The 12,522-nt window shown below is 41.5% G+C and overlaps 1 long non-coding RNA gene across 1 annotated transcript in view; it reads left to right on the top strand.

The window, feature by feature from the left end:
- Positions 1-12,522, top strand: part of LOC142015107 (uncharacterized) — a 67,264-nt gene that overhangs the window by 53,150 nt on the left and 1,592 nt on the right. The gene's annotated exons all lie outside the window — the stretch shown is intronic.

A 12,522-nucleotide genomic window follows, 5' to 3' on the forward strand; every position in this document is an offset into this window, starting at 1 on the left:
CGCAGTCAACTTCCATGTCTGGCAACACAAGGAAAGGTCCACAGGAGTGTTTCTCCCATTGACCTTCCTTATTCCTGTAAGGAGTACAGAGGTCAGCATTGAACCCTGAGAGTGTCATTTCACGCATGTGTGAAATGAAACTCTGGAACATTGACCCTCAGCGAGTTGATCATCGGCTGTTGTGTGGCTCAAGCCATAGTTGTACTGGAGGCAAGACAGCTACATGCTCTTACTCTAGAAGAGGAGACTCCCCAAAGCTAATAAGGGAACCTAATAATAGCTGTCAAATAGGTTGAGGGGTGTTATGAAGAAAATGGTTCTTCGTGTCCACTAAAGGCAGGACAAGAAGTAATCAACTTAATCAGCAACAAGGGAGATTTAAGTTGAATAGGAGAAAATTCTTTCTCATTACCAGGGTAGTTATAATAGGCTTCCAATAGAGATGGTAAACTCTCCATCACTGCACGCTTTTAAGAACAGGTTGGCCAAACACCAGTCAGGGATGGTCTAGGTTTGCCTTGGAGCAGGGGGCTAGAGTTGATGACCTATCAAGGTCCCTTCCAGCCCTACACTGCTGTGAGTCTATATAGCTCTAAGTATTGGAGCCAAACATTTGCAAGTATTTGACTCATGAGACTGTTTAAAGGCTTTTTTGCCCAACTTCCAAACCTTTTCCACCTCCTACAAAGATTAATCAGAAAAATCTCCTTGACTTAAAACAGGATTACTGACAAGATTCATGGACTCTCACTCTTCAAGCAAGTTATGCAATGTATGTGCTGGCATTTACACAGATTTTACTGATTATTTTTAATACTTTAAAAATATTTTTACTGGCATTGCTTGCTGTAGTAATAATTTAGAAATCCCAGACCATCCATGAAGCCTGAATGGCAAACAAATGTCAGATTAAGTAATTGATAAATCTTGTCCTTCTGCAAATATCTTGTCCTTGAACAAGAGAAATCACCCTAGATTTATTTGGGGAAAATTGTGTAATATTAACTATATTAGTAAGGCTGCTAGCCCTTTGGGACATGAGTTGTTTCATTATGTATTTGTATAGAATATAGGATTATCAGTCCAGATAGGGGCCTCTGACCATTACTGTAATAACAATAACACGTAACCCTAATAGGATTTAGATAGGAGGTTTATTTCATTTTTATTTCCAAGTGTAACTGATTCTTTATGATAAACCAGAGCAACAAGTCAGGCAGAGATATCAGATACTTGCCCAATACAAAGCATATGTCTGCACTACCAGAAAGCTCGACCCAGTCAAGGTCCATCTTCGGGAGTTTGATTTCACACAGCTGGTGGAGACGTGTGAAATCACGACCCCTGTACTCCTCGATATCGCAAGGAGTAAGGGATGTCAACAGGAGAGTTTCTCCCATTGACCTCCCTCTGTGGAGATGGCCCAGGAGAGTCAGTTGCAGATACATTGATTCTAACCACGCAACTGGCGCAGATAGAATTGTGTGTTTGTAATTGACTTAACTCTCTCCTGTAGATCAAAAGTAAGAAACATTGTGAACAATTCCAACAGAAAAGAAAATTGTCCTGACGAGTCAATTGATCCTACAGGGCCAGCTGTTGACTTTCATATACTGACACTACCACAATCCCCAGTCAAAAAGGAGAGAGGGGTACATTTTCCAAGTGGCATAATGCAATTTTAGCTGCTTGACTCCCAATAAAGTCAGAGTCTTGTTTCATTTCACTTGGAGTATTCCTCTTAAATATTTGCTTCAGCTGGCACAACCTTTTACATTCATCAAGATTAACAGCCACTAAGCTTTGAGTTTGGTTTGCTTCAAGGTTGGTTTGAGTTCAATGAGGCACAATATTTAATCATAACATTTATTTTACAGGCAAAAATGATTTTTAAAAACTGTTCAAGTTCCGGATACTACAGTAGCAATGCCAGTGGCCAGAATTAATTTCAGGTTCCCAAGTGCTCCTATTCTAAGGAGTGATGCCTCCTCCTAGAGCTGCCTTGGGGGCCAAAACTAGGAAGTGATGCTTCATTTTGAAATATCTGAAGGTGTTGTTGGGGGTACAGGGAGATTACTTGGGTCAACATCACTTTTAAGTCTATAAATGCAGTAACAAAGGAAATTCACGTGTCAGGAGGAGAGTCAGGATGTGAGAAAGACAAACTTTGTGTGATCCACACAAAACCAGACCATATCTGAACCCCAAACCCTTTCTGAATGTTCTGAAATGTTTAATTAGCCACCTTCTCCCCAAAATTCTTTTTTCAATTTCACATGCATCTGAAGTTTTGGGACCATGTCCTCCCACAGTATAAACTGACATAACTCCCCTGAAGGCAATGGAGTTGGTTTACATCAGGTGAGCATCTGGCCTCAGGTGCCTGAATCGGGAGAAGAGACGGTTGAATTACTTGTTGCAAATAAATTATCCAGTGGAATTTGTTGTTTTTTTATTGTTCATGAACCAAACTCGATCTGGGAGAAGATATTTGTTACACAAGTATGTGCTGTGCAATTTGGGCAGACAGTGGATGGCTCAGAAACAGTTTACTTCAACTGTTTGGTGTTCATGGCACAGAACGGTCACCAGAGTCCCAACGAATTGATTCCGTGCTCAGATGGGATGAACAAAGGCTTTCAAAATGGGAAGATAAGTATGATGAAGCATAACTCCTGCTGTTTCCTGCACTTTGCCCCAGGGTCCATGGTGGCTGTCGGCCCTGCTATTCAAACAAAGAAGCACCATTCCCCAAACATTCATGCAAATACAAATCCATTCAAGCCCACATTCATTAAGAGTAAATGATTAAAAAAAGGAATAATTGGAGATATACATCACCTAGAACTGGAAGGGACCTTGGGAGGTCATCTAGTCATCCCCTGCCTGCCTGGCATGACCAAGCACCATCCCTGACATCAATTTGCCCTAGTCCCTAAAAGGCCTCTTCAAGGATTGAGCTCACAACTGCAAGTATAGCAGGCCAATGCTCAAACCACTGAGCTACCCCTCCCCTGCTGAACAGGGCTGATCTGACCAGCTGTTGGGAACCATGAATATTAAGCCACTAGAGAATATTATGCTCGTTGCATCTAACATCTGGCACAACATAGGCTATAGGATTTCATCCAGTGATTCCTGCATATAAACTAACTGCAGCAGCGCTTTCCAAATGGTGTTTTGTGAAACCCCGGGGAAAATAAGGGTTCCACAAGAAAATGATCAGGAGTTGGCAACCTGAGGCTCTGGAGCCACATGTGGCTCTAAGGAGTCCTTTGTGGCTCTGGACGCTGCCACCGCTGACTCCTCTGCGGCTCCCTGCCCTGCCATTGCTGCAACAGTTGAACTAAATTTTGGTTTAATGGCCAGCAGGACGGCGGGAGGGATCCGGCCATTAAACCAATGGAATTTGGCTCCATTATTTCAGGGGCAGCAGGGCAGGAAGCTGCAGAGAGCCCCTCACTTGCAGAGTAGCTGGCACATGCATAATGGGAGTGGTGCTAGGGAAGCCAATGTCTATCCAGAAGGGGAGCCAGACAGGTCCTGCAATTCCTACATCATCCTCACCTTTCATTGGCTGCAACTTGCCTCTCATATTGCCATACAGCAGCCAATGAAAGCGGGCCCCTGGGACTTGAGCCAGAGGCGCCATGATGGCTACGATAGGTTCGTATACCATGTTGGGTGAGGTAATGAGAGGAGCTAACTCAGGCAGAGTTTGTTCAGGCAGGGTTAGGGTGGGAGACTCTTTGGGTGGATGGGTTAGTCCCAGGGGCTGGTCTGGGGCTGAGGCAAGTTAATTCTGGAGATGGTGGGGGGTTTTAAGCCATATGGAAGACAGGAGTTCCTTAAAATTCTTTTGGGTTTATAAGGGTTCAGTGTCCAGATAAATTTGGGAAACATTTCATTAGGGAATCTCTCTTTAAAAGACCTCCAACCTTGACTTCAAATCCACCACGTGTTGGGGAAGTTGTGCCACAGGTTTGCTACTCTCACAGTTAAAATTTCCACTGATTTTCCAGTTTGAATTTGTCTAGCTTCAACTTCCAGCCTTTGGGTCCTATTGTGCCTTTATCTGTTAAACTAAAAAGCACTGTTGCATGAGATACCACTTCCAGGTGTGAATCTTCAGTATGAATGATTTAGCTGAAAGCATTACGGCAAAGCTGAGCTTTATAAGTGACAGAAACTGAGACAGGCTCTGAAAAGAAAGATGTTCCATTGACCAGTTACCTGCAACCCACAGAATTCTCCAGGAATACAGCAACCACTAATAGAAGCCTTTGCATAGAATGCAGGTATTGTGATATAGCTTGGATCTTCAGATCTAATGAGCACAAAATGGGCACACCAAATATTGTTTTTAAGGACACTGAAATAGTGAGAGAGAAAGGAACTGTCAGACCTTGCAACCTTAGTCATGTCACTTAATGTCTCTTAAAATAAGCCCAATTCATTATTATTGTTGTTATTTATTTGGTGCTGGTGCTCACCTGGTTAAATACCTCTGTTACTCGTAATGCAAGAACTGACAGAGCAACAAACAAACGCACAAGACCATCAGGGAAGGTGGGCCATATCCTACTTTTATACAAGGGAAGGAAACAGGATAATTTGGGGGTTTTTTTTAATTTTTCTTTAAATTTTTGAGCAAATTCAGGGCATTAAAAGGCAAAGAACTCTACAGTAAAACAGGCACTCAGACTGTGATCAAGTCACTTCTGGACTTTCTCTTTGAATGCTTGAGGGTACTGTTTTGCACTCTTTGGCCAACATGACTCACAAGCTTTGGGCAGTTCAGATAAGCTTCAGCAAAGCTAGCAACCTTTCGGTAGTTTCTCCAAATCATACCTGAATTCTTGTGAACCTTTGCAGTTCACCCATGACTCAAACTGTCGTCTTCTGGGATGCAGTATCCCATGTGTTGCTTTCTTGTACACTTCTTTCTAGCCCCCCATGGCACAGCCAACAACAAAAGAAAAGAATTGTAAAAGGTACATTTTTCTTATATTTTTAACCTGTGTTACAGACCCCAAGATGTAAATTTATTACAGTGCACTGCCTGCCTGCTTACACCCAGCTCTCCTACTCAGGACAAATTCTTTGGCATAAGTGTTTGAATGTTAAGCCAAAGCAAATGTTAATGTTGTTCTTTTACTTAATGTGGAAGATCGGAAAGCTGGGCAACTTGAATTTCAACATCACTCCATTGTTGTCTCGATGCATACGGCCACACAGCGACCCCGTGCCGTCTGGTGTTCCTTGCAAGCCCTTATCTGGTTGGGAACATGTTATTACACCTGTAAAGGCCATGTCTCCACTGTAAACTTGAGTTGTTGACCTATGTTAGGTTGACTTACAGCCACCACAATAATTAGAGTAAACTCCTTTATATCCGTCATTCTATGATCCAGAACTTTCTAATAACTGGCATTTTAACTATAAGTAAACTTTAGTTATGTTTTCCATAAGCACAGTATAGTGAAAGTAAATACAAATAAATACAGCAAATTCAGTATAAGTTTACAGTGTACCATACTACCGCTGCTGGTCAGTCAAGTATTCTGCAGATATTTCTGTTTGTTTCTGAATATCTAATCTTGTTTTCTATAGCGTTATACATTGCTAGGCATACTTCTTTATTATCCAGAATGTTTGAATATGGAGCAACTTCCCAGTCCTGGGACTGCTGAATGAGAGAGAGAGTTTATTGTCCTATGGTGATTCATGTCCACGCTGCCCTCCTTCATCCATGGTGTGTATCCTCACCACATGTGCTTCCACTGGAGCCATGGGAGCTCTCTGTTCTGTGGCTCCTTGATCCCCGCTGGGAGCTCTACTGATCCCATGGGCTTTTCGGCTGCCTGCTGCCTCCCGGGAACAGGACAGTCAACTAGACTCCAAACATAGAACTCCCTGCCAGGTGCAGCCACGCTCCCAGTGAGGAGCAGGCAGCTAAGAGTCTGAGCAGGCAGCCAGGCTCCCAACAGGGAGATCTGTCCCTGGAGTCCTGTCAGCTGCTGTGCTCCTGGAGAGGAGCAGGAAGCTGACAGCCCAGGCAACAGCCCAGATTGGATCAGGAAGCTAGGAGCCTGAGATGCAACTTGGCCAGGAGACCCAGCATCAGCCCAAGCAGAGATCTGAGAGCCACTTTCTTGTCAATTTCAGGACAAGAAATTGACAAGAATGACAGCCAATAGCAGTAGGTAAGGCAGTGTTTATGGGAACACTGCATCACCATAACTACTCTAGCATAAGCTAGCATAAGGGAAATGTGTCAGTGCAGTAGGGCATTTACATCGGCAGGAGCAAGGCTGTAGTGTATACACTGAAACAATTAGGTTGATACAAGCTGCCTTACATTGATCTAATGCCATAATGTAGACCGGGAGTTCTCAACCTTCTTCCTGAGTCCCTGCCCCTCCACCTGCTCCATCGTCCACCTGTACCACAAGAACAGTTTTTTGGAATATAAAAGTCAGGAAGTAGCAAGCCAGGCAATTGTACAGGGCACCATGCCACAAGAGACCTCACAAAGCTAAGTTACTCAGGCTTTGGCTTCAGTCCTGATTGGTGGAGCTCAGGGCAGCGTGGCTTCAGGTTTCTGCACTGGGTCCCAATAAGTCTAATGCTGGCCTGACTTGGCACCCCCCTACCACCAGCTCATGGCATCTCAGGGGAGTGTTGGACCCCCTGGTTGAGAACTGCTAGTGAAGACCAGGCCATAGTTTCTACATGCCACCAGGTAGCTCTCACCTCATCAAAGGTCAAATGAAGGAAAAAGAACAACAATTCCAAAGGAAGAAACTAAAAGTGATCTGGGATTAATTTTGCTAAAGTAAATATTTTTGTACAATCAGCTGTGTGAGTTGAGCTATTACTGCATCATCCAAAAATGAAGATATACTCCTCCAAGTTGGGGCTGTTTTTCTGTGGCATTTCCTGAAATAGTCATCGTGCTATCGTCTTCATCACACTCTTTTTCTTGGAAATACTGAGTGTATGTTAGAGATGGAGCCCAAATCAAAGTTTCCAGGTTCAAACTCTCCAGATCTCTGTGGACTGTTCCAAAACTGAATCCAAATTTTGCAGAATGGGCCTTCAGATTTCAAGACAACCTATGCAACACCTTGCCAGAGGATGTTCTGAAGCCCACTCTATAACATGGTTCAAAAAAGAACTAGATAAGTTCATGGAGGACATGTCCATCAATCGTTATTAGCCAAGGTGGGCAGGGGTCATGTCTCTACCTTCTGCCTTCCAAAAGTTGGGAATGGGTGACAGGGGAGGGATCACTTGATACTTACGCATTCTGTTCATTCCCCCTGAAGTACCTGGCATTGGCCTCTGTTGGAAGAGAGGTAGTCTTTGCTCTGACCCAGTGTGACTGTTCTTATGTAAGCATATGCTTTCGTCTGTGCAGGGAAAGGACACAATATCTGATCTATCATAAACTCACTATCTTATCGCGGCGGAGAAAATTTTAGGCTCATAGTTCATGAAGTCAAAAAAGTTAGATCAAGTGCTTTCTTTAGGGCTGCCTTATATGTTTTTGTGTCCCCATTTCTGCCAAGCCTTGGGCCCCTGAAGTCTGCATATTTAGGTATCACTGGTTTAGACTAATATTTTGCATCTTTCTGTACATGTGCAGCCACTACAGATCATCAGTAGTCGTCATATATTAAAATTAGGCAAGCAGGTTCCAGGAAGAGGCAGCAGAAAGTTGCAGAAGTGAAAACTCAGATCCAGCAATTACAATTTTCAGGCATGTTTTTCACAATATTTTTTTTTAAATATTGCTGGAAAAAATTAATGGTTTCATGAGTAAAAAGGAAGAAAATGACTTTCCAGATACACAATACCAAAGTTCCATAAGAAAATTAAATAAACATCTACTACATATTACTGTACTGTACAAGTAAATTGGATTGCAGTCTAGGCTTTCCCGAAGGCAAGGCAAAGAACAATGAGTTCTGTTTATCACAAACATTTCCTTATACAGGGATTTGTTTATATGCTGCATGGTATAAATGCTGCTCGCTTAAATGAACATGTGAAATTGGAGTAGATTGAGTTGTTTACCTGCCGAGCAGGGAATGGATGCAGAAACAGTACCATTTACAAGAATGAGAAATTCACTGTGCACATCAGTGATGCACTTTGCTGTATATTTCTACTCTGCCAGTAACTGTGCTATTCAGGCACCAGATCAGAAATATCACTGTGAAGTGTTTTATTTCTAATGGGTAAATGCTTTATACATGTTCCTACAGCTAAGCAATGGGCCATATCTTCTGTATGGTGTCACTACTTTAGAACATAAGAACGGCTATATTGGGTCAGAACAAAGGTCCAACCAGCCCAGTAGCCTGTCTGCCGACAGTGGCCAGTGCCAGGTGCCCCAGAGAAGGTGAACCGAAGACAGTGATCAAGTGATTTGTCTCGTGCCATCCATCTCCAGCCTCTGACAATCAGAGGCCAGGAACACCATTCCTACCCTTGGCTAATACCTTTTTATGGATTTAACCTCCATGGATTTATCTAGCTCTTTCTTAAATTCTGTTATAGTCCTAGCCTTCACAGTCTCCTCTGGCAAGGAGTTCCACAGGTTAACTATGCACTGAGTGAAGGGCTTTCTTTTATTAGTTTTAAACTTGCAACCTATTAATTTCATTTGGTGTCCTCCAGTTCTTGTATTATGGGCACAAGTAAATAACTTCTCTTTATTCACTCTCTCCACACCTGTCATAATTTTATATACCTCTATCATGCCCTCCCTCAGTCTCCTCTTTTCTAAACTGAAAAGTCCCAATCTTTCAGCCTCTCCTCATAGGGGACCTGTTCCAAGCTCCTAATCATTTTAGTTGCCCTTTTCTGAACCTTTTCTAGTGACAGAATATCTTTTTTTAGGGGAGGAGACCACAGCTGTACACAGTATTAAAGATGTGGGCATACCATAGATTTATATAGGGGCAGTAAGATACTCCTTTTCTTATTTTCTATCCCTTTTTTAATAATATCTAACATCCTATTTGCCTACCACAAAGGTGAGCCTGACAACATACAGCCAACATAGCCGAAACATCAAAACATTATAGTCAACAACTGAAACTTAAGTATCTGTGCTTCCTAAAATTATTCAAATGCACTAGGTCACTTTGAGGACCAAGGAATAAACCACATTTGGATTTATTAGATCAAGATTTTTTTGGATAAGATCTTCCACATGGAGGGGAAAATACTATTTAGAAAACACCTGTAATTCTTCAGAAACACACTTCTCAGGAAAGCCTCATCTGACACTCAGTCTCAAATCTTCCCAAAGAATCCTTCTCCAGTAAATGACCATACATCAGAGAAATGCCTCGTGAAAAAGTTTTCTGTTCTTGTCTTTATGGGGGTAGTCAAAATTAGATGCATACTGGAATTACAGTTACTGCCATATCTTTTCAAACTGGAATGCCTGAAATTAGTTACCCTACTAGGTCCCTATTAGGGCCAAGATTTTCCAAACTGCTGATTTTATGGGACCAAGCTGGGCCACCTTAAAGGCAAATGATTTTTCCAAGAATACAGATTGGCACTTCCTGAAAACCAGACCTCAGTGAGTCCTCTCGAGTTGAACACCCAAAAGAGGAGGCACCTAAACTTACAAGTCATGTTTGAACGTCTTGGCTGAGTGGTCTGAATTTGGACGCAGATGCAAAACTTCAGACATTCCATATGAAACTTTTGGTCTAGGCACCCATGGACTCTGGAGTCTCCACTTGTTAACTGGACACATAAGATGCAAACAGAGGCTGTTCATCTCCCATGTTAAAAGTAGTTTCAAATAAGAAAAGAAAAGCCTCAGAAATGGTTTTCTGGCAAATTCAGTAACATTGGGCTTCCTATTGATGCAGACAGGATTAATTTTATTGGTGTGGAAGATGATTTCTGAAAGAAATCTCCCTCTTAAAATCTCATTGGCATTTAAGTGACATTTGGCAAAACACCATGGAAACATTTGGTCATATCCTCTCAACCCCTAATTTCTTCCTTACATATTCTTTTTAATATGTCACAGTTGTTAAATGTGTAACAAGTAATTCCCTTGAGACTAAACAACAGGGCTTGGTATGTGAAAAATGAACAATACATTTACATCAGTAAACCAAGAAGAAATTTAAATAAACATTTAATTGAATACAAATAGTCTGAAGATTATTTTTATGAAACTTGACCATTCTGTAGACCAGTGCTAGCAGTAGGCTGTCCTAAATAAACTCAGCTAAAACATATGTTATTGTTCTCTTCTTAGGTTGTGACATAAGTGATCAGATTCAATTCTTCTGCTGATTTATTGCAGTTAGTCAAACATGACTATATTGGACAGTGGTTAAACTTTTTCTTAAATTATTCACTATTTCATTACAAAACAAACATGACCACCAAAACCCCAGAAAGCATGTCATGATTTATTTTGGCATAATGGGTCGACTTAAATTAGCATACAAAGAGGGCTGGACAAAGTGTTGCTACATAGATTTTGACTTTGCAATCATAGGGCAGGCATCAACACAAAAAGAAAGCCAAGGGTAGGTCTTTACTCGGTTGTACCAGGTCACAAATTTGGTATTTTCCCCAGTGGATGCTTTCTCATGCGCAAAAATCTTTCTTTCCTTCTTTCTTCCTAAAACTTGTTTAAACTTTGACTGTACTGGCTTATAAACTTATATAACTTTGATTTACACTGGCTTATAAATTCTTTATGGCAGGGAATTTGTTGTGTTTGTATTTGTCAAGTGATGCATTCAGGACATTTTTGATGCCTGCATTAATATTAAAATTACTGCTAATTTCCCCCTCTTCCATAGCCAAGACAAACAGCTTCCTTTTACAGCCATCAATGATATTGACTGCTCCATTACTACACATATAACATACTCCTACCACTTGCAAACAAGACCACTCAATTGATAAGGTAGGCCTTAGTGTCAGTGAAGGCACTGGGTTTTTCAGAAAAAGAAGCTACTCGTTTGCTTTTGCTCTTCTCAGTTTCTTTATACATAATTTACAATCCTATTTTTGGGAGGAGGAAGTCTACATTGTGCTGTTTAGCATGCAATATTGGTTCATACTTCGATCACCCAGAATGCTCCTTGGCTTGAATGGCAGACAGAAAGGTAGTATTGTCTGTGGGATAGAGCAGTGGATTGGAAGAGCACAGTTCTATTCCTTGCTCACCCTCTAACATCTTGAGAGACGATGACCCTTATTATATTGGTCCACCATTCTCTCCGAGTGCCTTCCCACCCTTCATCTGTCTTCTCTATTTAGACTATAAGCTCTTTGTGACAAGGACCATCTTGTTTATGACTGTACACAATGCCTAGCACAGTGGGTCCTCCATCTCTGTCGGGGCCTCTATGCACTACCATAACACAAATAAAAAACAATGGGATATTCCCCTTTGACTTCATTGGAAGTTTTGAATGTGCAAGGAATACAGTGTCACATAATCATAAAATTCTAGAGCTGGAAGGAACATCTAGAGGTCATCAGGACCCCCGCACCCACAGCAGAACTAAGCTACATCTGCACCGTCAGATATTTGTCTGACCTTCTCCTAAAAATCTCCAACAATGGAGATTCTACAGCCTCCTTAGGTAATTTATTGCAGTGCTTAACTATCCTGACAGTTAGGACACTTTTCCTAATGTTCAACTTAAACTGCCTTTGCTGTAATTTAAAACCATTCCTTCTTGTGCTATCATCAGAGGTTAAGGAGAATAATTTTTCTCCCACTTCCTTTTAACAACATTTCAGTACTTGAAAGCTGTTCTCATGTCCCTACCCTGTTCTTGGTGTTCCTCTTGCTTCTAGTATAGTTGTAGAATGTTTTCTTGTTACCCTTGATGTCTCTAGATAAGTTCAGCTTATTTTGTACCTTGGCCTTTCTAATTTTGCCCCTACATACTTGTGTTATTTGTTTATATTCATCCTTTGTGTCTGACCTGGTTTCCACTTTTTGGAGGACTCCTTTTTCATTTTTTAGATCATTCAAGACCTCATGGATAAGCCATGGTGGTCTCTTGCCACATTTCCTCTCTTTCCTATGCAGTGAAATAGTGCGCTCTTGGACACTTAATAATGTCTATTTAAAAACTTGCCGACTATCTTCAATTGTTTTTCCTCTTAGACTTGCTCCCCTTGGCACCTTTCTTATTATCTCTCTGATTTTGCTAAAGTCTGCCTTCTTGAAATCCACTATATTTTACTATTCTTCCTCCTATAATTCCTTAGAATCACAAACCCTAATTTCATGATTACTTTCACCTGAGCAGTCTTCCACTTTCAAATTCTCAGCCACTTCCTCCCTATTTATTAAAATCAAATCTAGAACAGCCTGTCCCCAGTAGCTTTCTCCATCTTCTGAAGTAAAACGTTGTCTCCAATACATTCCAAGAACATGCTGGATAATCTGTGCCCTGCTGTGTTATTTTGCTGTGTTTCTAAAACCCTGCTATGTTATTATCCCAA

This window comes from Carettochelys insculpta, chromosome 6 (genome assembly GCF_033958435.1).
Source record: "Carettochelys insculpta isolate YL-2023 chromosome 6, ASM3395843v1, whole genome shotgun sequence".
NCBI lineage: Eukaryota > Metazoa > Chordata > Testudines > Carettochelyidae > Carettochelys > Carettochelys insculpta.